At 40.1% G+C, this 27008-nt stretch overlaps 1 protein-coding gene across 4 annotated transcripts in view; it reads right to left on the bottom strand.

The window, feature by feature from the left end:
• Nucleotides 1-6931, bottom strand: part of FHIP1A (FHF complex subunit HOOK interacting protein 1A) — a 202420-nt gene extending 195489 nt beyond the window's left edge. For all 4 annotated transcript variants that reach the window (XM_045576427.1, XM_045576426.1, XM_036424770.2 and 1 more), the window contains exon 1: nt 6594-6931. The gene's annotated coding sequence lies outside the window, so the exon portion shown is untranslated. The remainder of the gene's footprint in view (nt 1-6593) is intronic.
• Nucleotides 6932-27008: the final 20077 nt, after the last annotated feature.

Genomic DNA, 27008 nt, shown 5'->3' with positions numbered 1-27008 from the left:
TAGACCTATCCAACAAGAACTGGAGAAGCAAGCCTAGCCTAGGATTTCAAAAGTCAGCAACGAGGATACAGATTTAGAAATGATCTATGTAGAAAAGAGAGCCAACTTGAGAACCTGTTCCTGGCATGCCTATACTGACAGAAGCTCAGAGGACAACAGGTCGAGTCAGTCCTACTTGAATCAGGAAGCCTCCTCAAACGTAGTGTGATTCACTGGAAAGGAATTACCACTCCTCGGTGAACAAACTAACCCTAAAACATGACCAAGTGGTTGATTATCAGCAAACACTATTACCTTGGGCAGGAGGAGGGGAATAGGGGGGTAGGAGAAGGAAGGTAGCAACAAAACCAGTTCAAGCACAAGTTACAACTGATTCATCTATAGCAACTCCAGAGTCTACTTTTCAAATAGGACATGCAAGATCCTAACCTAAACAGTAACACAGTGGAGAAGTACAAGCAGAGAATTTAAACAAGGTCAAACTTAATCAAGCAGATAAATTTTCATCAACCATTAAGTTTTTAATACAACGCAGATAAATAAAGTAGTCTGGTGTTTTCTGAAGCAAATCAAGGTCGATGAAGGTCCCACTGTTAGATTTTTCATAAAAATCTTGCCTAAAATAATCAAAAGTGTAAACTTTTATAACATACACATTGTTATGAGGGATTTAAAATATTCAACTTATTAAAAAAAAAAAAAAGTGACTCCATAATAGAGAATAGGCAATAATCAAGAATAATACCTTAAGTTGCATCTTGCCATGAAAATATGAGTATGTACAAGCATAAAATTTCATCTGTCCTAAGAAGTAGTTTTATTAAGCCCCACTGATGTGGCTTAGTGGTTGAGTGTTGATCCATGAACCAATAGCTCATTGGTTCCATGCCCCGTCAGGGTACATGCCTGAGTTGAGAACTGATCACAAGTAGGGGGCATGCAGGAGGCAGCTGATTGAGGTTTCTCTCGACCATGCTTTCTATCTCTTTATCCCTCTCCTTTTTCTCTCTCCCTCTAAAATCAATAAACAAACACACATAAGTTTTATTTAAAAATTTTATCATACAAAAATAAAATAAAATAACATTATTTAATAAAATAAATGCATACAATTTTATTTTGAGGTTGTGCATAGTATTCATGCTAAATGACCCACTGGAGATCATATTTTTAAAATATAGCTATACTCATCCTGATATACTACAATGAAAATCAACCTAAAATGAATAAACTTTTAAGTACAAGTTTCATGTACACAAACAAAACTGAAGACACTAACTTTGAAGAATGAAACATAATCTTGTAATTAACTGGTTATGAACAAAGCTTAGACTCAGTAAAAATATTAATCAACTCTCTAAGATAGCCAATAAAAACTTTACCACAGGAATCCCTGAAATGTTCCTGCTTCAATGAGCCCAAAATTTAGCCAAAGTTTCTTATTTCACATTTTCCACATACAGAAGAGTGAAATCAGTTCATAACACTTTCTACAAGCCTAAAGACTTTAAAATTTACCCATTGCCAATATTTCAATAGAGGTAAACTTTAAAAATACCAGAAGAGATGCTAAAATACATTCATTTTGCACAGCTTAGTGGATCCTCTGAACTCCTTAATGGCATGTCCCAGAATAATGTTAAGAAAATGTGTTCTTTAAAAAAAAAAAAAAAAAACTATGTTCCATAAAAGCTAATTAGCAGCTCATCCAACAACTGCAGAGTATTTTTATAGCTGTTATCAATTACTGTCTTCTCTTGGGGAAAAAGTTTAAATCAAAAAGAACCTAAAATGTGAGGAAATGAGATGAGCCCTACCTAACAGTTCAGAGCCTTTTGCTACTATGACCTTTTGTTTCAGTGTCTGGTCGTGAATTAGGAATTTCTATCTCTAGTCTTATGTATTCATTAAAAAAAAAAAAAAAGAAGAAGAAGAAGAAGAAAAGGAGGGGGGATCAATGCAATATTACAGGAAGTATAATTTTAAAATGTTAATATTCTCATATCCCTGGTTCACAAAACTTTCCTACAAAAAACACTCACACAAGTATACTTTAAGGATATTCTCTAAAGCACTGTTCTTGGTATGAAAAAATGGGAAGCAACACAAATTTTTAACAATGGGCAATTGTTTCAATGACCTGTGATGCAATAATATACAGCCAGGATGCTCCATATATATTATATATATGGTCATGAAAACATTTTCAAGACATATTAAGTTAAAAACAAAAACCAAGTTGAAAGTTGTTTAGTGGTAACCCAGCTGTTATTAATACTCACAATAATAGTAAATATATTTTAATAAAGAGAGAAGTTTTTGGTAGTTTCTTCAGAATATAAGATTACAGTATACTTTCATTTTTAAGATTACATCTTCCTAAAAGTTTAAATGTTGAATAATATATATTGTTTATGTAATCAGAAAAAAAAGTTTTAAGTTAGTGATATATGTGGAATGAAAGAAGATCTTGTGCATAAAGAAAAGGAAAAGTTGTGGTGTTAAAACTTTAATATAATAGCTCTAAAATGTCATGAATGTACCACTCTTTTGAAAGTCAGCTGTATCCTTATTCTTGGAACTCCAAAATTAAGCAACTAACACAGAGATATTGGAAAAGCCCCTTCAGCATCTTCTGTTCATCATAGCTTCTTAGGATAAAATTTGAGCCCTAATTCCAGTATTTAGCAAATTCAACTCAGAAAACACTGTCAATTCCTAAAAAATCACACACAAATTGTCTAGGTGTCTCTAATTCTAACTAAAAGTCATTACAAATTTAACTTAAAAATTACTGACTCTAAAGATATTTGAAGTTTTGTCATAATGAAAATATGAGAAACTAAGAGAAATTGATTTTGAATCTACAATCGTATAATCTATGCAAACATTGTAAAAACTAGATAGGAGAAGAGAGAATTGACTAGAAAGATAATTGAGGAATTAGAAGCCTGGGGAAAATTTCCACCAGCCTGGGGAAAGAGTGTGAATTTGTGCTTGGAAGAGTTTGTTTCTAAAGCCATGTGACCTTAACAAAATATTTAAACACCTATACCTCAATTTCTTCACCTGCACAATGAAAGAACTGGCAGTAAATAATCTGATCCCTTTCTACTCTAAAATTCTGAAAACAGGCCTTTACTCTGTCCTTGCAACAGATTTTTTTAAAAGAATAAGCATTGCCAAAAACCAGTTTGGCTCAGTGGATAGAGCATCGGCCTGGGGACTAAAAGGTCCCTGGTTCGATTTGGGTCAAGGGCATGTACCTTGGTTGCAGGCACATCCCCAGTAGGGGGTGTGCAAGAGGCAGCTGATCAATGATTCTCTCTCATGGATGTTTTTAACTCTCTATCCCTCTCTCTTCCTCTCTGTAAAAAATCAATAAAATATATTTTAAAATATATAAATTTTAAAAAGAATAAACGTGTATAATATACAAGGTATTAAGTTATAAAGTATTACCCAAGACAGCAGACTCCTGCCTGGCTTCCCTTCATCCTGCGTTCCATTCCCCAAAAGAAGCTCCTTCAACTCTGCAAGATGTTTCTTCTAGTAATTACTTCAATATTTGCAAACCACACACTTACATTGCTCTTTCCTGGTTTTTTTCAATTTTAGATATAAACAAAAGTTCATTATTTGATCTAATGGGAACATTTATTCACCCAACTCACCTACCTCTCTGGGTACAGCCACACGGTTGACATGCAAAAGATACAAATATTACATACACATATAGACATGTCTTGAATATAGACAGTCTGTTTAATAAGAAATTAAGGTCCAATTTTACATCCAAACACTTCACAGAATGTAGCAGGAAAAAGTTTAAAACACGGCCTTATTTAAATCAGAAATCCTAAATTCAGGTCTGAGTCCACCACAGAGAGCAGCCAAATATGCATCTAAAGTTCCTTATTTTCTCTGAATCCCATCTGTTTTCTTCCCTCTAGGCTGAACATAATAGAGCCCACTACAAAATGGTTCAATCATAATGCAGAAATACTGCACACGTCAAAGCACTTTGTTAATCATAAAGCACTACAGAAATGTAATCTTCTTTTATTGTCTTTACTAAAATAACCCCATAAATGACATCCCTGAAGTTATTGATCACTCTTTTTTAAAAAATATATTTTTTATTGATTTTTTCACAGAGAGGAAGAGAGAGGGATAGAGAGTTAGAAACATGGATCAGCCGCCTCTTGCACACCTCCTACTGGTACATGCTCTTGACTGGAATCGAACCAGGGACCTTTCAGTCCACAGGCCAACACTCTATCCACTGAGCCAAACCGGTTTTGGCTATAATTTTAAAAATCTTATTTCTTGCCCCCCACCCACCCTCCCACCCCCCCCCCCCCCCCCCCCCCCCACCCCCACTGAGCCAAACCGATTTTGGCTATTGATCACTCTTGAGCACTGTTCCCCTACCTAGGCTAGGCTAAAACCTAAGAGTTGGGAATATCGGAGAGTAAGAGCAAAGTAGATGTAAATTGTGTTCCAAGGTGAAAATCTGAGGATCCAGTTCCTTAAAGGTCTATGTATTGCCCTATGAAACAAATCTAACACAGAATAAAGACCAAGCGTCTAAGCAGTGGCCCAAGAGAGCAATTTTTATATCTTCAAAGAAAGGGGATTTCCTTATCAAATTTTCTTTTTAAAATAATATAAGAACATAATTTCAAAAGTCATTCTTTAGTAACTTTTTTTTTGTCTCTTCTAATATGTACCTCTACCTAATAATGTATGTGTATATCTGCCTCTTGATTTGTAGACATTATCTATTGACTTCCTACTATAGTAGAAAGAACTCTGCAGAGAACGTGTTTTGAACCAAACTTGGGAGGTTAACATGAAGAACTGTCCAGCAATGCATTACTCTGACTCTGCAGTAAAACAGTCCTTTTATTTCTAGTCTTCCAAAGGACTGCATGAAAAGGGGTACAACCTATAGGGCCTCTATTGTAGAGGCAAGAAGGAAGCTAGTGGCCTAAATCATCAGGCTATTCTAAATTTCTCCTGAATCTGGTTCACTGATATTTGGTTTCTCTTGCCTTTTCCACCTGCTTCACTGTTTATCCTGTTCCAAAAGCTATAGGACAAATAACAAATGGGACCCCAAACTTAGTTTATTTCAAGATAAGCATGGACACAATTCTTATGAGCTCTGTGGAAAGGGATTAACTGGAGCTGAAAGAAACCAGCCTTTGATTACCAGTAAAAGTTATCTAAAGCCAAGAATATGCTGATTAAAGAGTCAATTTATGGCCTGAATCTCCTGCTCACTTCCATCCAGAGAAGACCAGTTAAGTTCTCCAAATGTGGACTTCAGCTGTAGTACACTAGGTTTGGGCAGCTTCGGGGACAACATCCTGTTTAGTGCCAGGTATATAGGGAGCTTGAGGGTCAGGCAAGTGACCCTGCCAACCAGGCAAGATGCACTAAGGAGAGGAAATCTTTTCCCTCATTAACCAACAGGATAAAAGGTGATTAAGCAGGAATTATTTTTCAATGACCTACATAATTTCATCAGCGCTGCTATCCAAGCTAGCAGAGCACAGCTGACTTCCTAATGAGATTAATTGGATAGCAGGACCCCTTCACAGAAGTCAGGGTGTAGTTCAGATTTACAGGGAAGCAACAATAGGTATATATTGTTTACTAGTACTCCTCAGGGCTGCCTGTCCTCTGAGTGGGGCTCCTTGTCTCCATGTGGAATTTTGCAAGTCCCTAAATAGCTGAGGCTTTAGCACCTGCTGAAAGGTGGAGACCAGATCTGCTATGAATGCATAGATCCAGGTTAGTGGGACAGAGCTGGGCTAATTCATCAGATCTGTTCACAGGATTCCCAATGCCCCTAGCAAAACAGGGCTGCTGCAGCTGCCACCAACACCTTGTTCTGGTGCTCTGGTGGGGCTGGATTAGGACAGCAGCCAGTTTCGCTCTCTAGCAGAAGCGGGGTTAACAAGGGAGCTTTGTTGAGGTAGAGGCGAGACACACACACACACACACCCCATCAATAACAACAGACATGACTTAAACGCAGGTTCACTTGAGAACTTATGAAGTTGAGCAACAAGCCACCAAACAAGCAAGTCCTTCTTCCAGTCAAGTTCTGCAAACCTCCAAGTGGCGCCGCTTCTGTCTCTGGTGTCAGCCAGGAGTTTGGAGAGGGAAACTGAGCCCTAGATTCCCTGTGCCTCTGCCTGTTCCTCCCCTAGGACCCAGCTCTCCGGGCCCCAGGGATCAGGGAAGCGAGGTAGAGCCCTGATGACATCTTTCTCCGTCAAAACAACCTGGCTGTGTCTCCCGCAGGGTTATCACTGTGTAATGCCAAGTCCCACAGCTCTGGGAGCCGCCTCCTAGCCGCTGCGCCTGGGCCAACACCGAATCTTGTTAGGGACACTTTCCCTGGGTCCCCCCCGACTCCACCCTCCAACCCCCACTTCAATACCTGTTCCTCCAGCCCAGTCGGCGGGGAGGTGGGGGGCGAGCAGGAAAGGGACTCTTCTGCTCCCCCTCCTCTTAACCCCCTGAAATGAAAGAATCCTCAAGTGCCACTCGCACAGCGGCATGCCACGTACACGTACCTGTCCCCCTGGCCTGGCTCCTCCTCCCCTCGCGGTGCTGGGCTTGCCCGACGAGTGTCCCGGGACAACCCAGAAAGTTTGTTCCCGGTCCGAGGACCCAGACCGGAGCCTCCCGGGGTGCCCAGTCCCCCGGGGAAGGGAAGCCGGCTCCTGGCCCAAGACTTGGCAGGTCACTGCCCGGCTCCTCCCCGCCCGACTCCAACTCACCGGCAGGGCCCGGGGGAGGAAGCAGGAGGCGGGGGAAGGTCCGAGAGCAACTTTCCTACGGGTCACCAGTGGGCGGCCGAGCCCCGCGGGCCCCACGATCGCCCCCGCCCCCTGCGCTCCGAACCCTCCTCGGGGAGGGGCAGGCGGGCCAGGCCGGGGCGGGGCGCAACCTGCCACTCCAAGCGCGGGGGAGTGGCCCCGCCCCTCCCGCCCTGGCCACGCCCCTCCAGCCCAGGCCCCGCCCCGCCAGGTGCCTGTTTCCAAGGTGAAAGAGGAGGAGCCTCCAAGGGAAAGTTTCCACTGAAACTGACACCCCAGCGGAATGGAGGACAGCTCGCCCTTGGGGGCTGGCCCTTCCAGGAACCACGCTCCTTCCTACACTCACCCAAACCAGGAAAATGAACCTGCGAGTGGAGAAGTCAGACTTAGATTGCTCCCTTCCCCAAGGTTTGGCCTCCTCGCCACCCCACCTCTCCCCCCTCCCCAATCCTCCTTCCCCCCCATAGTTTGAATGTTTAAATGTTAGTGCAATCCCAAAAGAGCCAAGTCAGGGGATGGAAACGGCCCCCTCCTGGTACGCTCCTGGCACACTCCCTGGAGTGGGCAGGGCGAGGCTGGGTCTCCGCAAACCTCACTGCCCCAGGAGAGGGGCGCGTGCTGCTTTTCTCTTCTGTGTGTTTGTGGGGGGCTGTGTGTGTGTGTGTGTGTGTGTGTGTTTTAACGGGAGCCAGTGTCCCCGAGTTGTTCTGAGTGTGTATGTGTGTGACAGCACCCCAAAAGGGAGTGCTCTTTACTTTGGACTGTTCTGCAGCAAAAAAAAAGGAAACTTTCCCCAGCTGCGGGCTCCCTGGCAGATGCTAGAACCGGTTCGGCTATTTTTTTCCCTACCGCCGCTGGTTGCTGGTGATGGCCTTGGGCACTGCTCCTTGGTCTGCGTCTCCTTCCCAGAACCCAGACCCTGAGTTTGCCTGCTGCCCTTCCTAAGACATTTGGACCCACTGCCAGGCTGGCTTCGCCGTCCCGCTCCTCTCTGTCGTCTCCCGCTCCCCCTGCCTGCCTGGGCAGCAGAAGTCAGCGCTCTGCTTTCTGGTCATGAAATCCAGGAGGAAGAATCAAGTTCCCTGTGAGAGGCCCTGTTGGCATCTTCAGAGCCCTGTGGTTGGTGTGGCTGAAACTTGAGGTGAGCCACAATCTGGGCAGGTTGGGTCACACCACGTCTTGCAAAGGCGGATGTGGAAGTGTTTCCGGCCGCAGCGGCATCTTGCTGGCGCCTCACCAAATTACCCTTTGGAGGAAGGATCTCCCTCCCTTCATTCTCCATGAATGGCGTCCAGAGAGAGCCAAAATTGGCTTCTGTAGTAGAGAGTCGTTTCTAGTTCCCTCTTGCAACCATGGTAATGGGATGATGCAAACTTCACGCTTCGTGCTGCTCTCTGCCACCACTGAGGTGCATGTGCCCGGCAGCAGAAACACTGGGTGCCCATGCTGCCAGTACTTCTCAGGACTCACCAGCCTTTCCACCTAAAACAAGTGCAGACAAGCGGCTCCTAAGGAGAAGCTGGGGAAGAACAAGGGAGATGAAATGAAAATAGGAGCCGGGAAGTTCTGCACAGTAGGTCACCTTGGCCTGCCCTGAAAGTGCGTGTGGGAGAATAATTCCTCTATTCAACCAATATTTACTTGATGCTTTAAACATGCCAGACATTCTTCTAGAGGTGGGGGACACAGTAGAAAACAAAATCTTAGCCTTCATAGAGTTCACCTTCCAGGTAGGAGAGGCAGATGACAAGTAAATAGGAAAATATGTGGGCTGCCGTATGATTATAAATACTGTGGAGAAAAATTAAGCAGGGAGGGGACATGGGGAATCTGATGGGGGTTTCTTTTAAATAAGATGATCAAAGACTGCCTCTGAAGGAGGTAATATTTGAATAAAGGCCTGAAGGAGTAAGGTATAGGGGCAGACAACTTTTGAGGCAGAAAGCAAGTAAAAAACCATAAGGCCAGGCTGGGAAAGTGGAGACGATGAAGTCAGAGGTAAGGATAACTCAGATCTGGTGAGGATTTTACTTTGGGTTGCGAGTCACTGGAGAGTTTGGGGTAAAAAAAAAAAAGTGACTACTTCTAATGCATTGTCATAGCATCACTTTGACTGCTGGGTTGAGTATAGGCCCTAAGGGTTAAAGCAGAGACCCAGTAATAATCTTGCTCCTGAATTATTTCCTTGAAATTATATTCCTTGAAATAATTTAGGAGTAAGAGGATGGTGACATGGACCAGGGAGATGGGGTGGAGGTGATGAGCTGACAGGGAGTGGATGTAGAGTATGAAGTGGAAAAAAACAAAGATGAATCTGAGGTTTTGGAAGGGCTGAGCAACTGGAAAGATGAAATTGTCATAAAGATGGAGAAGACTTTAAAAGGAGGAGGGTGGAGGTAAAGAAAGCCAAGGGGACCTGGCTATTGTGGCTCAGTGGTTGACCATTGACCCACGGACCAGGAGGTCACCATTCAATTCCTGGTCAGGGCACATGCCTGGTTTCGGGCTTGATCCCCAGCAGGGAGGTGGAGTGCAGGAGGCTGCTGATTGATGATTCTCACCATTGATGTTTCTATCTCTCCCTCCCTCTCCTGTCTCTGAAATCAATTTAAAAAACAACATATAAAATATTTTTAAAATAAAAAAGAAAGCCAAAGGGAAGATAGGAAAGAAAGGACACATCATTTAAATGATCTTCAATGTCCTCAGCTTATAAAATGAAGAAAACAATACATACTTCATTAAGGTTCTTTTAGGGGTAATATGAATTAATATAGTAGTGTCTAACTCAGGCCCTGATACATGGCAAATACTAAAGAATGTTAGTTCCCTCTTTATAAAGAGATTTATAAAATTCTATCAATTTCATACATATCCATTATGCCCTTGGGAGTGAAACAGAGTCATTTGCTTCAAGGAAATAAGTCTTACTAAATGAGAGGGGAAAACAGAAAAGAAAGAACATGAAATTAAAACAATAAGTAAAGTCCAACAAAGGTGCCTGATGAAATTTATCTGTGACAGTAGCTTCTCTCAAGTTCTGGTTCCTCAAGAAGACAGTTCAAGTATCAGAGTTTGCTAGTTTTAAAAAGGATTTTGAAATATGAAGTTTGTAATAAAGCAGAATAATCCACAACATATTTAGTAAGCAAAGAATTTTGGTAAGGAATTCTAAATAAAGATATATAAAAAAATAGTCTAAAGACATGAACAGAGAATTCTGGAAAAACACAAATAGATAATATACTTATATTAAAAGTTCAACTATACTAATTAAACCTAGAATGAGAGGCATTTTTAGTAATAAATTTGGTAAGAATTGGAAAAAATAATTATGCCTATTGTATATTGGACAATATAATAATAAATGGTATTACTTAATAAAAATATTGTTAAAAATAATAATTTAGCAATTTTATATAAATCTTTAAAATGCACATACTTTGAAATCAGAAATTATACTTTTAGAATTTAATATTCAAATATTTGCTAAAACTTTATATATAAGGATGTCCACTAGTGTCATTTAAGTGTAGTGAAGTTAGAAATAACCTACATATCCAACAAAACAGAATTAGGGTAAGCACTGTTTGTTGTGGGTTAGCAATGATATGATAGACAGATTATTTTTAGAAATATATTCTTGAATACTGATTAAGTGGAAACATATTCATAATATATTACTGTATAAAATAAGTCTACTACAAAATAGTATGTAAAGTAAGTTCTCCATAAAAATGTTAATAATTATTATCTCCACATTAAGGTAAGTTTATTTGCATTCCCTTCTTTGTACTTTTCTCCATTTTTAAGTTTTCAGCCATAAGCAAGTATCACATTCTCTTAGGAATGGAATTTCTGGATGATAGTCTGTATATATGAGTTGATCCTACCAAACTGTTTTCCAAAGTAGTGATACCAATTTATACTCCCCCAAGCAATATATAAGTTCTAATTTGGAGCAATTCATTTTTAACAGCAGGGATCCAATGACTAGACACTGATTTGAACCCTACTGCTTTAGAAGTTATCATATTGATACTTAATGAAGCAGAAGTTAGAAATAGGTATATTGGTTGTGAATGCATCTCTCTAAATATAAAAGCCTAAGAAACTGGACGACCTGCTGACTAGCAGACCAGCCAATAGCTATTATGCACACTGACCACCAAGGGGGAGATGCTCAACGCAGAACCAGAAACCACCAGCCTAGAAACATGGAACAGACTGATGAATCTCAGAGGGAAGAGAAGAGGGGGAGGGCAAAAATTTTATATGCATACTTAAGGCCCAGTGCACAGATTCATGCACTGGTTAGGATCCCTCAGGCTGGCCTGCAGGGATAAGGCCAAAACTGGCACTCTGACATCCCAGAGGGGCCCCAGATTGCAAGAGGGCACAGGCCAGGCCGAGAGAACCCATCGGAACACAAATCTGTGCACCAGGTCTCTAGTACATTAATAAAATATCAACCTTTCTAAATTATACTTTATATAAATTTATTTTTATCATTTTTAGCTAAGCTATATGCAAAATGTCAAAGCACTAAAATTAGATGTCTTTAATGCAGAAGTCAGAAAAGACTCCCTCCTCTTTTACCTCCTTTATTCCCACTTGTAGTCAGACTAAATCTAAATTTAAATTATCTTCTAAAGTTGCTTCTCTTTTTAAAAAGAGCTCAGAAATGAACAGTGTGTATCCTCTTAGAATATTAATCATCTTATCAAGAAATTCTAACAAATAAATTAATGAAAACCTATTGCTTTTGAGTGGTCTCATCTCATATGAAAATTATCAAGTGGTCAGAGTCTACTCCACTGATAATATAAGGATTATTTATTATTAAACTCTTCTCAAATCCATCTATCTTCCCCTTTAAAGTGAATCACTACAGCCTGTTCAGAGCCCCATCCCTGGAGCAGACACAGCTGACAGACATCTGTTCAAATCCCAGCTCTACCCCTTTCCAGCTTTGTAATCTGGATCAAGTACCAAGTAACTTTACATCTAATTGTGCCTCAGTCCTCTCCCTAAAAAGAAATAATCATAGTATCTACATCATCAGTTTGTAATGAGGATTATGTATCTCTATATCTACATATATTTTTTAGCACAAGCAAGGGCAAATAATAAACACTCAGTAAATTTAGTTTTCAAAGCAATTTTTAGGAACTTACCATAAGGAAAAATTTTAAACATGTAGATTTATGCACAAGTATTGTCTATCAGCCAGATTTTATAATACCAAAACTTTGGAAACAATTCAACTGTCAGGGAATAAACTAAAATAAATTATGTTTTACCCAAACATAGTCTACCAATTAGTATGATCTCAGTTTTATAAAAAAAATATATATATATAAATAAACCAAAGCAATATTGAAAAAGAACAAAGTTGGCGTTATCATGCTCCCCGATTTTTTTTTTTATACTAGGAAGTTATAGTAATAAAAACAGTGTGGTAATGGCACAAAAACAGACATTTAAATTAATGGAACAGAATAGAGAGCCCAGAAATAAAGCCATGCTTGTATGGTCAATTAATTTACAACAAAAGAGGCAAAGGCAAGAATTTATAGTGGGGAAAAGACAGTCTCTTCAATAAATGGTGTTGAAAAAACTGGACAGCCACATGGAATAAAAAGAAAAGAAACTGGATCACTTCCTTACATCATATACAAAGTAAACTCAAAGTGGATTAAAGGTTTAAATCATAAAACTACTAAGACAAAACTTAAGCAGTAATTTTTTTTGTGTTTTTTTTTTTAGTAAAATAAGCTATGTATTTTTTGGATATGTCTTCCCAAGCAAGGGCAATAAAAGCAAAATTAAACAAAGTACATCAAACTAAAAAGCATTTGCTCAGCAAAGGAAGCCATTAACAAAATGAAAAGGCAACCAAGTGAATGGGGAGATATATTCACAAATGATAGAGCCAATAAGGAATTAACATCCAAAAAGCATAATGAAGTCTTATAACTCAACATAAAAAAATCTGATTTTAAAATGGGTAGGGAACCAGAATGGACACTTCTCCAAAGAGGACGTACACATGGCCAAGAGACATTTGCAAGATGTTCAACATCACTAATCCTCAGGGAAATTCAAATCAACTTCACAATGAGATATCATCTCACACCTGTCAGAGTGGCTATTATCAAAAAGACAGTAACAAATAACAAATGTCAGTGAAGATGTGAAGAAAAGGAAACCCTCTCACACTGCTGGTGGGATTGCAAATTGGTACAGCCACTAGGAAGGTTCCTCAAAAGACTAAAAATAGAGCTACTATATGACCCAGCAATTTACATTCCTGGGTATCTATCTGGAAAAAAAACAACACTAATTTTAAAAGATATATGCATGCGTGTGTTCACTGCAGCATTATTTACAATAGCCAAGATATGGAATAAGTGTCCATCAATGAATGGATAAATAAAATGTATAAATACACAATGAAATATTATTGAGCCTAAAAAAAGAAATCTGCCACTTGTGATAACATGGATGAACCCTAAGGGCACTATATTAAGTGAAATAAGTCAGAGAGAGAGAAATATTATATAATCTCACTTATATGTGGAATCTAATGAGCAAACCTGAGTTTAATAGGTAGAGAGAAGAGATTGGTGTTTGCCAAAGGTGTGGTGAACCAAATAGGTAAAGGGGGTCAAAACTTCCAGTTATAAAATAAACGTCACAGGGGTATATAATGTACAGCACAGTGACTATTGTAATTTCATATTTGAAAGTTGCCAAAAGATCTTAAAAGTCCTCATCACAAGAAAAAACCCGTAACTATGTATGATGACAGATGTACATTTGAAACTGATATAATGTTAAAAAATAAATTATGCCTCAATTTAAAAATTTTGTAATGGTATTTGACCAAAACCTGGATGGAGTTTGTAGATTTTTATTAGGTCAAGGTTGGTAAAGAAAATATATCCTGTGTAAAAGGAATTCCACTACTAGCACAATGACATGCAGCTAGAAAGCTATATTTGAGGATGGGTGCTAGTCCAGGGGGACCAAAAATGAATATAAAAAAACAAACAGCTTTGCAAAAGTTAGAATAAATCAGGAATATTCTGCTACATACGTGATATTATCTCTGTGTCCTGTGCTGCATATATGTAAATCCCTAAACTGATAATATCAGTGTTTACATGGGATTTGTGGAGCACCTCATTGTTTTATGGTCATAGATCTTACTCGACAGCCACAAAGGCCTGTCGTCTCTTTCTCATTGAAGGGAGATGATTCCTGGGTCCATGAATTTTTTTTTAAGGTTCCCTCCTCTTAGCCCCTCGTGATATGAATTGGACCAGTTTTTTGTTTTGTTTTGTTTTGTTTAACATATGCTTCAAGTTTTCTTGACAACTGAGGGTGTTTGGTTTTGGTTTTAATTTTTCCCTTCTCTCTTTGCAGGAGTCAGGCACTCTAATGGCCCATGATAAACTTTTTCTTAAGAACACAGGTGAAAACTCTTAGCATTTTCCAAATCATCTATCCCTTTGGTTCTTTACTGTTTTATCTGTTTTAGTCATAAAAATGTTTGCCTTTATCTTTCAGATTTCTCACAAATTATATTCTCTTCGTGCCCTACTATACATATTTTATACTGGGTGCTTCATCCTCCATCCTAGGCTACAACGTGACACATTAAACTCTTAGATATTCAGGAAACCTACAGCCAGTTTCAAGAGCTTTCTCTGAGTAGACAGTGAGAGATTATAATTAAACTGCTATGTGGGGTTTTAGAAAGGATAAATTCAACAGAAAATTATAGCCACAGTGAACTCTTAGTTATTCCTAGGATAAAACTTCATGAATAATTGAAATGCACAGGCTAGCCTAATAAAATCTGCTTCCTTCTATATTAGTTATTTCAGGCTGCTTCAACAAAACACCATGGATTAGGTGACTTACAAACAACGGAAATCGCTTTCTCACAGTTGTGGAGGTTGGAAGTTCAAAACCCGGGTGTCAGCATGGTATGGTGAGGGCCTCCTTCCAGGTCACAGCCTTCTCCTGGTTTCTTCAGATGGCGGAAAGGGTCAGGGAACGCTCACAGGCCTCTTTTATAAATGTACTAATGCTTTTCACAAGGACTCCACCCTCCTCACCTAATCACCTCTTAAAGGCCCCAGCTGCTAACTCCACCTTTGGGGTTAAGTTTCAACATATGCATTTTTGAGGGACACATTCAGACTACAGCACCCTCTATGTCATTAGCCATTATTTCCTGTATAATTCCCATTGAGTTCACAACTCTGATCATTCAAAATTTGGAAAGGTAGCAGGACTATGAAATTCACTGTTGTAGTTAGTAAAGGGATTATTATTCATAAACGAAATGTATCCAAATGAAGGATTATAGGAACTCACAGTAGAACACAGCCATATATCCAAATATGTGATTTCTGAAAGTTATTCAGTAGAGCTTTTTATTCAGTTAAAAGATTTAAAAAAAAAATCAGATTGAAATCATGTTCAAAGGAAAGCATAAAAACAAACAACAACAAAATCAGTCCTTCCAACCAATACAAAAAGCAGTTTGAAAGATGTGCTGAGAACTCAAGAATAAGGACCAATAAGAGACATCTGTGCCCAATGGGGCTCAGCATTAAAGAAGATAAAACAGTGGTTCACAAAGTGTGCATCCTCTCCATCCATAGCAGCATCAGCATCAAGGGTGAACTTACTAGAAACGAAGGTGCTTTGGCCCTGCCCTAGACCCGTGGTCAGCAAACTGCGGCTCGCAAGCTACATGCAGCTCTTTGGCCCCTGAACTGTGGCTCTTCCACAAAATACCACAGCGAGTCTATTTTGAAGAAGAGGCGTTAGAAGAAATTTAAGTTTAAAGAATTTGGCTCTCAAAAAAAAAATTTCAATCGTTGTACTATTCATATTTGGCCCTGTTGACTAATGAGTTTGCCGACCAATGCCCTAGTCCTACCAACCTTGGGTTTCAGGCCCGGTAACCTGGTTTAACAAGCTGCCAGGTGATTCTGATGCATTATCAAGTTTGAGAACTGTTGATGTAAAACACAGGGAAAATATTTAAAGGGCAGCTCTGCACTGTCCATAGCTCAGTTACACTCCTCTGCTTTTAAATAGCCACAGGATTTGGCCATTTACACTTATCTATGATTTTGCAAAATGAAAACTATAAGATCTAGCATTTAAAAAGGCACGTACAATGTCCTATTATCAAAATAATTCCTACTCTAAACCTGTGAGATTGCTGCTCTCCATCTCAGTCATCTGGGCTTGGCTCTGAGACATAAAATCTGAGACGCAGCTCTTCAGATTCCTCTCTTTATCCTTTTGTTTTCCTTACCCCTTTCCAAGCTTCTCAGTATCCACAGGTTTTGACAATGAATTTCAGTTTCTATTTGTTTCCCAGAATTTGTAAAAATACAATTGATAAACACTGAAATTTCAAAAGTATGTAGATTTAGGTGGGGGGAGGGCGGGGGGAACGACCAAAAAACTAGCTCTCTTTAGCCTGGATATGCAGTTTGCAATGCAGAAAAGCTATTTCTATTCTTGGCAGGCTTACAGTTCTTTAGCACATTTCATTTACAGGCATTTTTCCTTTTGAGTGTGTTTCATGGAGTCAGAGTGTGATGCCATTGAGATAAAATAATTGCCATTACTTATCAAAGAGGCATATGATACAGTTATAAAAATACTAGCATAGGCAGTTTATCATTTAGGAACCATTAAAATATGTAAATCACTGGAGGCCTTCTGCACAAAATTTGTGCACGGGTAGAGTTCCTAGGCCTGGCCAGCAATCAGAGCCCATTGCTGGCCGGGGCTTTCCTTCATTTCATGCCGCCCCTTGGTGGTCAGCGCACCTCATAGTGAGCGATCAAACTCCCAGTCTCCCAGTGGAACTCCTGAGGGGACACTTTGCATAATATATACATCTAGCTGGATGCATCAGTTGGTTGGAGCATTCTCTATACACCAAAAAGGTTGTAGGTTTGATTCTAGGTAGGGACACATATAGGAGGCAATGGATCAATGCCTCTCTCTCTCTCTCTTCCTCTTTCTCTAAAATCTATTTTTTAAATATATCCTTAGGTGAGGGTTTTAAAAATTTATCATTTTTAAAAATGTATAAATCATTGAAGTTAGAATCTCTCTGATATCACTACATAACTTGTCCTGGCTGTCAGTAAATAAATACTCCTGACTTACAATAGGGTTATGTCCCAATAAACCTATTGTAAGTTAAAAGTATCCTAAGTCGAAATGTATTTACTACACCTAACCTACTGCACATCGTAAACTGAACACCGTAGCTTAGCATAGCCTCCCTTAATCATGCTCAGAACACTTCCATTAGCCTACATGAGGCAAAATCATCCCCCTGCCACTGACGGCCACCACCCGGGGAAAGGTTAAAGTTCAAAATTCTAAGGAAAGGTTTCTACTGGGAGCACATCATTTCGCACCACCATAAAGTCAAAAAATTCTTCTAAGTGGAACCATTCTTCGTCAGCAACTATCGGCATTGAGAAGGCAATACATTACATTAGAAACACATTGGAATGCTTGCATCTTTCCCCCTTAAATCTACAAGCTGTCTTTTACTACAAAAAGTAAAGCAAATAAACAGTGATCATCACACTGTGAACTGTTGCTTAATTTTATAATGGTGGAAATCTTTCTAGCATAGTGATCTCGTCTGTGGTTGCAAATTAAAATCACCCAGGGATCTTCTAAAAGTACCAATGAATACCCAGGCCTCATACCAGGCCAATTATATGAAAATGCCTGCGGTTGTACTCCAAATATTAAGGTTTCTTTAAGCTTCTCTAGGTAATTGCAGGGCAATTCAGATTGATTAGGCCCTTTTACAGAAAGGATTATATTTAGGTGGTTAAACTAGACATAGAATCTGAGGACATGAATGAGGCATTGTTTATGATTATTATCAGTTTAGTAAATCATTAGCTTACAACCATTTCATGTCACTCCATTTATTCACAAATCTTTAGTAGTTATACAAAAACTAACTCAAAATAGATCCAAGAGCATAAAACTCTGAAAAGAAAACATATGGGGAAAGTTTCATGACATTGGATTTGGCACTGGTAGCTGGGATATGACAACAAAAGCACAGGCAACAAAAGTGAAAATAAATTGGGCTACATCAAAATTAAAAACTTCTGTGCATCGAAGGCCACAATCATAAGGTGAAGTGCAACCTATAGATTGGGAAATAATAATGCAAATCATATAACTGATAAGGGATGAATATCCAGAATATAAAAAGAACTACTACAACTCAAGAACAAAACACACACACACAAATAATCCAAGTTAAAAATGGGCAAAGAGCCAAAATCGGTTTGGCTCAGTGGTAGAGCATTGGTCTGCGGACTGAAAGGTCCCAGGTTTGATTCCGGTCAAGGGCATGTGCATTGGTTGCGGGCATGTCCCCGGTAGGGGGTGTGCAGAAGGCAGCTGGTGGATGTTTCTCTCTCATCGACATTTCTGACTCTCTATCTCTCTCCCTTCTTCTCTGTAAAAAATCAATAAAATATATTTTTTTAAATGGGCAAAGAACTTGAAGAGACATTTCTCTGAAGAAGATATTCAAGTGGAAACAAGCACATGAAAAAAACGCTCACCATCACTAATCATTAGGAAATGCAAATCAAAACCACAATGAGATACCACCTTGCACTCATTAGGATAGCTGTCATGAAAGAACCACAGAGAATAACAAATACAGGCATTCATTCTTTTATTACACTTGCTTGCACTTCACAGATGTTGCATTTTTACAAGTTGAAGGTAGGACCCGGTACCAGGAGAAAGATCGCTATTTACTTTATTTCAATACTCACTTTGTTGTGGTCTGGAAGGGAACCTGAGCTATCTCCCACATATGCCTGTCTTGGCAAAGGTGTGAACAAATTAGAACCCTTGGGTACGGTATGTAGGAAGGTAAAATGGTGCAGCTGCCATGGAAAACACTACAGTGGTTCCTCACAAAACTGAAAATAGAATTACCAGATGATCCAGCAATTCCACTTTTGAGTATACACCCAGAACTGAAAGCAGTATCGCAAAAAGATATTTGAATCCCTGAGGCCAGAGCAGCATTAACTCGCCACAGCCAAAAGGTGGAAGCTACCCTGTATGATACATTGGGAACTTCCCCTCCCATCCTGTGGGGAGATGATAAAGGCCAGCAGTAAGCAGAATGTGAGACCTTGGGAGCCTGGCCAGCTCCTCAGTCAAGAAAACAGCTAGCAGTTTTGATCTTACACATGCCTGTCCCCCTCCCGCCCCATGCCCTGTTTTCTCTATAACACCTTGTGCTGGGAAAGCCTGGGCGGCAGGGAGCAGGGAAACAATAGCACTGGCTGGCCATCCTGCGTGTGGCCTGTCTGCGGGCTGGATGGGACTTAGTAGTTCAACTTCATGGGTGGTAGCTGGTTGGCAGTGAACTTCACCTGTCAGCCACCACAGTGCGCATTAAGTCCCAATGAACCAGTCTTTCGCAGCCAGTCCTCCGGGCTATTTCATTGGGAATCCAAGAACAATACCCTGAGGTTTTCTGGAACCTCGGCACATTGCATAACAAACCCAAATTTCGTCAACTGGAGAATGGAAAAACAAACTGTGGAAAAGGTACACTTTATGTTCTGAGCACATGGCAAACTAAAAAAAAAAAAGTTATTGCTATAGCTATATTAGTATTGTCCTTCATAGTACCTAGTAACTATTGAGTAATCACCATATGCTCAGGACAGTGCTATGCGCTGTGGCAGCCCAGATGTTCTTCTCTTTTTTTTTTTTTTTTAAGAATTTTTTGTGAGTTTATTTGAGCCTAATTGTCAACATATGCCAGGAAGCAGAACCTCAACGGATTGAGATAATGCTCTGGAGAATGGCGGGTTACGTTTCTATATTTATACATTGCAACCAAAGGAAAGGGACGTAGGTGAGTTACATGAAATTCACTGGTGATAGATTAGGCAGGTGGGACAAAGCGATTAGGCAGGCAGGTGGGGAAACCTCTGGGATGGGGTAAAAGGTTAAATGATGGACATGAGCTTCTTTTACAGAGATGGATACAGGATACTCCTAACGTAATTAACAGTTGACAATTAACTTGATAACAATATCAATGAGGGAATGTCTTGAGGCCATTCTGAGGTAAAAAGGAAGTTACAAGTTACCCAGACATCTCACAGATATGTTATCTCAGATGCAGGGAGGCAGATGGGCTCAGTAAGAGATCAAAGTTGATCTTTGTCGGGTGAAATATTTGGGACATGACTACTTTCTATAACCTGTTAGATATTTAATTTTCAAATCATCTTTTGTGGTTTTCTTAGGTCTCTGGGTTTGCAAGACTGCCACGCAGGCCTTCCCTGAGCTTGTCAGGTTAGCATGTGGCTCTTTTCTTTCACATTTCCCCCCTTTTGGTCATTAATCAATCCAAAGGATGCATTGATGACCAACCTTTTGGTTGGATCCAGTTGTTCTTCTCAAACCTGCAGCCATGTTCATCTGCGCCTCAGAGACTGGGCTCTGAAATCTTGTCCTGTTTGGACCACACTTCCCATGGGCTGCTCTGAGCCAGTGCCTGAACATGGCAGAGATACCAAAGCAGGCTCAGTCCTGGAGACAGATGACTCCTTAGACAGGCAACTAAGGCCTCCCAAACAGCCTTGCCAAACCTTGATGTAGCCTGCACAGTGGTCTAGGATGCTCCTATCCAGTCTGCCTCACTCACAGGCTGACTGGCATTGTAGTTTTTATTATGCTATCCTTTTTTAAGAAATGCCTTTATTATTGAAAGTATTACAGATGTCCCATTCTGCCCCTCCATAGTCCTCCTTCACCCTGCTCCCATCCCGAACCTTTACCGCCCTGCTGTCTGTATCCAGGGGTTATGCATATATGCATATAAGTTCTTTGGTTCATCTCTTCCTGCCATCCCACCTCGGAAATACGTTAGTCTGATGCATGCTTCAGTATCTCTGGACTGTCAGTTTATTTTGTTCATTAGATTCCACATGCAAGTGAGATCATGTGATACTTGTCTTTCTCTGACTGGCTTATTTCACTTAGCATAATACTCTCCAGATCCCACCATGCTATCTTAAAGGGTAAGAGATCCTTTTTTAATAGCTGCATAGTACTCCATGATGTAAGTGTGTCACAGTTTTTTATCTACTCATCTGCTGATGGGCACTCAGGCTGTTTCTAGGTCTTAGCTATTGTAAATAATGCTGCTATGAACAAAGGGGTGCATATAATCTTTCTGATTGGTGTTTCTGGCTTCTTAGGATATATTCCTAGAAGTAGGACCACTGGGTCAAACGGCAGATCCATATTTAATTTTTTTTGAGGAAACTCCATACTGGTTTCCATAGTGGTTGCGCCAGTCTGCATTCCCACCAGCAGTGTACTAGGGTTCCTGTTTCTCCACATCCTTGCTAGCACTTGGGTTTGTTGATTTATTGATAATAGCCATTCTGGGGGTGGGGGTGTGAGGTGATACTTCATTATTGTTTTAATTTGTATCTCTCTGATAAATTAGTGACATTGAGCATTTTTTCATGTCTGTTGGCCATTTGTATGTCCTCTTGGGAGAAGTGTCTATTCAGGTCCTCTGCCCATTTTATAAAAATGTATTTTTATTGATTTCATTGAGGAAAGGAGAGGGAGAAGGAAATAGAAACATCAATGATGAGACAAAATCATTGATTGGCTGCCTCCTTCACACTCTTTATTGGGGATCAAGCCCAAAACTCAGGCATGTGCCCTGACCAGGAATTGAACCATGACCTCCTGGTTCGCGGGTCAATGCTCAACCACGGAGCCACAATGGCCAGGCTATAAACTATATATATTTTTAAATAAATATTTATTGTTCAGATTATTACAAATGTTCCTCTCTTTTTTCCCCCTCCATTGCTCCCTTCCACCAGGTTCCCACCCCACCCTCTGCCCTTTCCCCAGCCCCCATTGTCCTCATCCATAGGTGCAAAGTTTTTGTTCAGTTTCTAAACTATATTTTTAAGATTGGTTCATGTTACTAGCTCATTTTCCCTAATCAGTGATTCTCAACAGGAGGCAATTTTGCCTCCCTAGGGATTCTTGGCAGTATCTAGAGATATTTTTGCTTACCATAATGGGAGAGGAAGAATAGGTACTGCTGGCATCAAGTGGGCAGAGGCCAGGTATGCCCCACAATGCCCAGGACAACCCTCCTAAAAAATAATTACCTAGTCTAAAAGGCCAGTGCCACGGTTAGGAAACCCTGATTTATTTATTTATTTTTTTTATATTTTATTGATTTTTTACAGAGAGGATGAGAGAAGGAGAGAGTGTTAGGAACATCAATGAGAGAGAATCATCGATCAGCTGCCTCTTGCACACCCCCTACTGGGGATGTGCCCGCAACCAAGGTACATGCCCTTGACCGGAATCGAAACTGGGACCTTTCAGTCTGCAGGCCGACGCTCTATCCACTGAGCCAAACCGGTTTTGGCAGGAAACCCTGATTTAAACTAATGATTCTCCAAGTGTGGTTCCTAACCAGCAGCATCCATGTCAGCATCACCTGAGAACCTATTAGAATGCAAATTCTAGGGCTATGCCTCTCTCCCAAAGAATCAGAAACTTGGGGTGTGGTGCTCAGCAATACATGGTTTAACAAACCCCATAATTCTTATGCACACTAAAGTGAGAACTACCGATCTATCAACTTTGAGTAACATTCAATTGTATGCAAACACCCCAATTAATGTATCCTAGGAACCACTTCACATTTATTATGAAAACAATATTCTCTGTATAGGACGCCTCTTTGTCTTCCTATACTATACCATTAAACAGGTATAGTATCAAAACATACCCTGTAACAAACTCAAACTGATAGTTTCATAGTAATAAACATCTACCTAATGCTTATCATGTACTTCGCATTATTCTAAATAATGTTTTTCATCTTTTAATTACTTATAACAACCCCAGGAAGTAGGTGCCAATTTGCTCAAGGTCACACGACTAAATGTCTGACTGAGCCAGGCTTTGAACCTAGGCCCTCTAGGACTAGAAACTGTTTCCTTAACATTGCATGTACTCCCACCAACACAGGCCATGTCATTTTGGCTTGATGGTCAGAGTTTAACGCATCCAAACATCTAACAAAAGAGGGTGTGAAAACCAGAAAGAAAAAAAGGGTCTAGTAAATATGGAGCTAATTTGCATGTGCCATGCTTCCACTAAGCACAGAACCCACATTTTATCTAAAATACTTCAAAGCACTGCTCCAGCCACATATACAGGCATTTATATTTGTAACACTGAAGTGTGAGCCTCCATATAGAATTTGCAGGGATAATCTGGCTTCTCAACACTCTTTGGGGGCGGTTAAAATCAGGATTGGGAATTAGCTTGAGTTCTGATCTAAGCAAACAAGCAAACAAAAAAAATAGATGCTACAACCTTAATGGTATTTTTTAAAGCCCAAAAGAAAATATCTTAATGGTGACCTTTAAACATTTACTGTGGGTTTTTAAAAAATATATTTTATTGATTTTTTTTACAGAGATGAAGGGAGTGGGATAGAGAGTTAGAAACATCGATCAGCTGCCTCCTACAAACCTCCCACTGGGGATGTGCCCACAACCAAGGTATATGCCCCTTACCGGAATCGAACCTGGGACCCTTCAGTCCGCAGGTCGGCACTCTATCCATTGAGCCAAATCAGTTAGGGCCATTTACTATGGTTTTAAGTCTTCTCGAGAGTCACATTCTATTTTGATTTAATATGAAAAGTTCACTGACTTGCATCCTAAAATATTTAGGATGCCACTAGCTGCAGACACATCAGAAGGAGGAGCTATTGACCTTTTGGGTGGCACAATTCTTCATTATGCAGAACTTGCCTGCACATTGCAAGAAGTTTAAATATCCCTGCTCCCCACCACTAATCACCAGGAGTACTATCACTCATGGGACAACCAAAAATGCTCTTACACATTTCTTTTTTTAATGTATTGATTTTTTTACAGAGAGGAAGGGAGAAGGAGAGAGAGCTAGAAACATCGATGAGAGAGAAACATTGACCAGCTGTCTCCTGCATACCCCCTACTGGGGATGTACCCACAACCAATGTACGTGCCCTTGACCTGAGACCTTTCAGTCTGCAGACCAACACTCTATCCACTGAGCCAAACCAGTCTCGGCTCTTACATATTTCTGAAAATACCCTAATGCAATGGTTGGCAAACCAAGGCTTGCGAGCCACATGCGGCTCTTCAGCCCCTTGAGTGTTGCTCTTCCACAAAATACTACGGCCTGGGCAAGTCTATTTTGAAGAAGTGGCGTTAGAAGAAGTTTAAGTTTAAAGAATTTGGCTCTCAAAAGAAATTTCAGTCATTATACTGTTGATATTTGGCTCTGTTGATGAGTTTGCCGACCACTGCCCTAATGCCTTGATACTCAAATGTGGCCCTTGGGCCAGCAGCAGTGCTGTCACCTGTTAGGAATGAGAAAGAGAGGGCCCAACCCAAACCTGGAGAACCAGAAGCTGCCTTTTAACAGGCTCTTAGGTGATTTGTAAACACACTCAAGTCTGAGAAGCAGGGTATGACCATGTGTGGAGACCCATTTCCCTAGAGAAACTCTGCCTATGCATATCAGGAGGCGTGCACAAAAATGCTCAGACTAATGATGATAACCATTTCACAAGGCAGTTTCACTTCTGATTGGAAATCAAACTTAGAGCATTTCTGAAAAATGAAGCTGGCATTCAATGGGATGCAGAGTCAAATGTTCAATGAGCACAGGCCCACCAAAATTGTTTGCACCATTCAAAGCAACCTTGCCTATAGTCAATTACCCCAGTATATATAAAGCAATGCTCTGCTTTTTTGTTTAAACACGTTTGTGTTGGATTTCAGTTACATGCAATGAAAGAGCCGTAGGAAGACACAGTCAGGCAAGACTATGAAGAGTCTCAGAGGCCAGGCTGAAGAACATGACCAGGTATTCTCAACTAGGGGTCTGACTAGGTGGCTGAAGAAGAGCTGGATCCTTTCACCTCTTAGGTAGACATGGAACCTGAGGTGGCCGGAGACCCCAGCTGGTCAACTGTGGCTCAGAACAACGTGGCTCGTTTATCCTGGTGTGCTAGTGATCATTTGTAAGTGTGCCTTGATGAAAAAAAACACCAGAAATTATTATTGTTGGCAATGGGAAACCACTGGTGGTCAGTTTGTTTTTATTTTAAATTGTGGTTAAAATACACATAACCTAAAATTTACCATCCTAACCATTTTTAAGTACACAGCTCAATAATATTAAGTACATCATTGTGCAACTAATCACCAGAACTTTTTTTTCACATTGCAAAATTAGTTAAATGACATTCTCTTTCCCCCCCCCCACCCCTTACCCCCATTTTTCTCCTCTCCCTCCACCCCTGGCAACTTCCATTCTACTTTTTGTCTCTATGAATTTGACTACTCTGGAACCTTATAAAAGGGAAATCATAGAATATTTGTCTTTTTGTGACTGGTTTATTTCACTTAGCACAAATTCTTCCAGGTTCACCCACGTTGTAGCATGTGTCAGAGCTATTACGAGTGATTTTTTTTTTAAAGGACAGGATTAAGGTTTCCCTCCTATAAAATAATTTCACCAGGCAGCATCCTCATGGTTACAGCAGGACATGTTTGTGTAGAAGAAGCAGATTGGGATGAACTCTATGCCCGATGTGATACATTTCCCGTAGTAGAAATATGCCTGGTTTGTTTCCATTGAACCCAGGAGTCTCCAAATGGATACAATAGTAAGTAATCATATTTTCTTAGAAGAAACTTCAGTCTTGCGGTTCTATTCAAGTCAAGTAGAAATTTCCTGATAGTTTTCATGAAAGAGCCTGAAAAAAAAAAAAAAAAAAAAAAACCCTGCTTAACCAGAAAGCTGTCAGGTGTTCAATTTATCCTGCTCACTGGCTTCTATATTTGATAGGACATGGTAACTGTCTGAATCAAAACTGAATGACTCAAAACACAGAACAAAGTTTGATTCAGAATTTATTTGGTTAATTTTTGTTTATTACTATGTGTAACCATACCCTTTAAAAATATGTATTGCATTATTTTCCACCCATTAAAGGGCTAATTTTATTCCCTTTTCATCATTAAGAGAATAGAATTTTCTCAATTCAGGATTCACAGTTAATTCACTTGTCGTTAGAGCCATGGAGACAGTTATCTGTAAGTGCTACCGAAGTGGTCTTAAAAGAGATTGTTGCCAATTTTTTTCTTTTTAAAAAATTTATTAATTTTTAGACAGCGAGAAAGAGAGAAACTGCTTTGTTGTTCCACTTGTTCATGCATGCTTTGGTTGCTTCTTGTCACATGTGCCCTGTGTGGGAATTAAACCCACAACCTCGGTGTATCTGGACAACACTCTAACCAGGTCATTGTTTTTTGTTTTGTTTTAGTTTGTTTTTTGGCTGATTGGCTGGTTGGTTATTGCTCTGTGATAAAGTGATAAAGTGGCAAGATAAGAGAAGTCATTTCTCTGTCTGGAGAGGGAAATTCTTCCCATTGATTTCACCTTTATCTACAAGCTCTCCTATGTTTATTTTTCCTCCCATTCATAAAATACATTTAAAAAATATCTAGCTCAAGCATCAAACAGACTATCAAATTACAGCGGGAAGGTGAGGGAGAGGTGGGAGAGATAAGAGATCAGCCGAAAGAACAGCATGTATGGGAGTGGGTGGGGGGCAATAGTAAGATATGTACACATATAATACCTTAATTAATTAAAAAGGGGGGGCGCGGATCTAGCCCAGCAGTGTGGCTCAGTGGTTGAGTGTTGACTCATAAACCAGGAGGTCACAGTTCGATTTCTGCTCAGGGTACATGCCAGGTTGCAGGCTCCATCCCCAATTGGGGGGTGGGGGGGGGGTGTGCAGGAGACAGCCAATTGATGATCCTCTCTCATCATTGATGTTTCTATCTCTCTGTCCCTCTGCCTTCTCCTCTGAAATCAATAAAAAATATTTTTTAAAATATATCTATCATGGATTTAAAAGAGTATTAAGAAATAGTTTGCTAAACTATTTGCTAAGCAATTACCATTTTAAAAAAAAAACTG

Source organism: Pipistrellus kuhlii, unplaced genomic scaffold (assembly GCF_014108245.1).
Source record: "Pipistrellus kuhlii isolate mPipKuh1 unplaced genomic scaffold, mPipKuh1.p scaffold_m20_p_8, whole genome shotgun sequence".
Classification (NCBI taxonomy): domain Eukaryota; kingdom Metazoa; phylum Chordata; class Mammalia; order Chiroptera; family Vespertilionidae; genus Pipistrellus; species Pipistrellus kuhlii.
The sequence above is the reverse complement of the archived record's forward strand: the minus strand, read 5'-3'. Positions and strand labels throughout refer to the sequence as shown.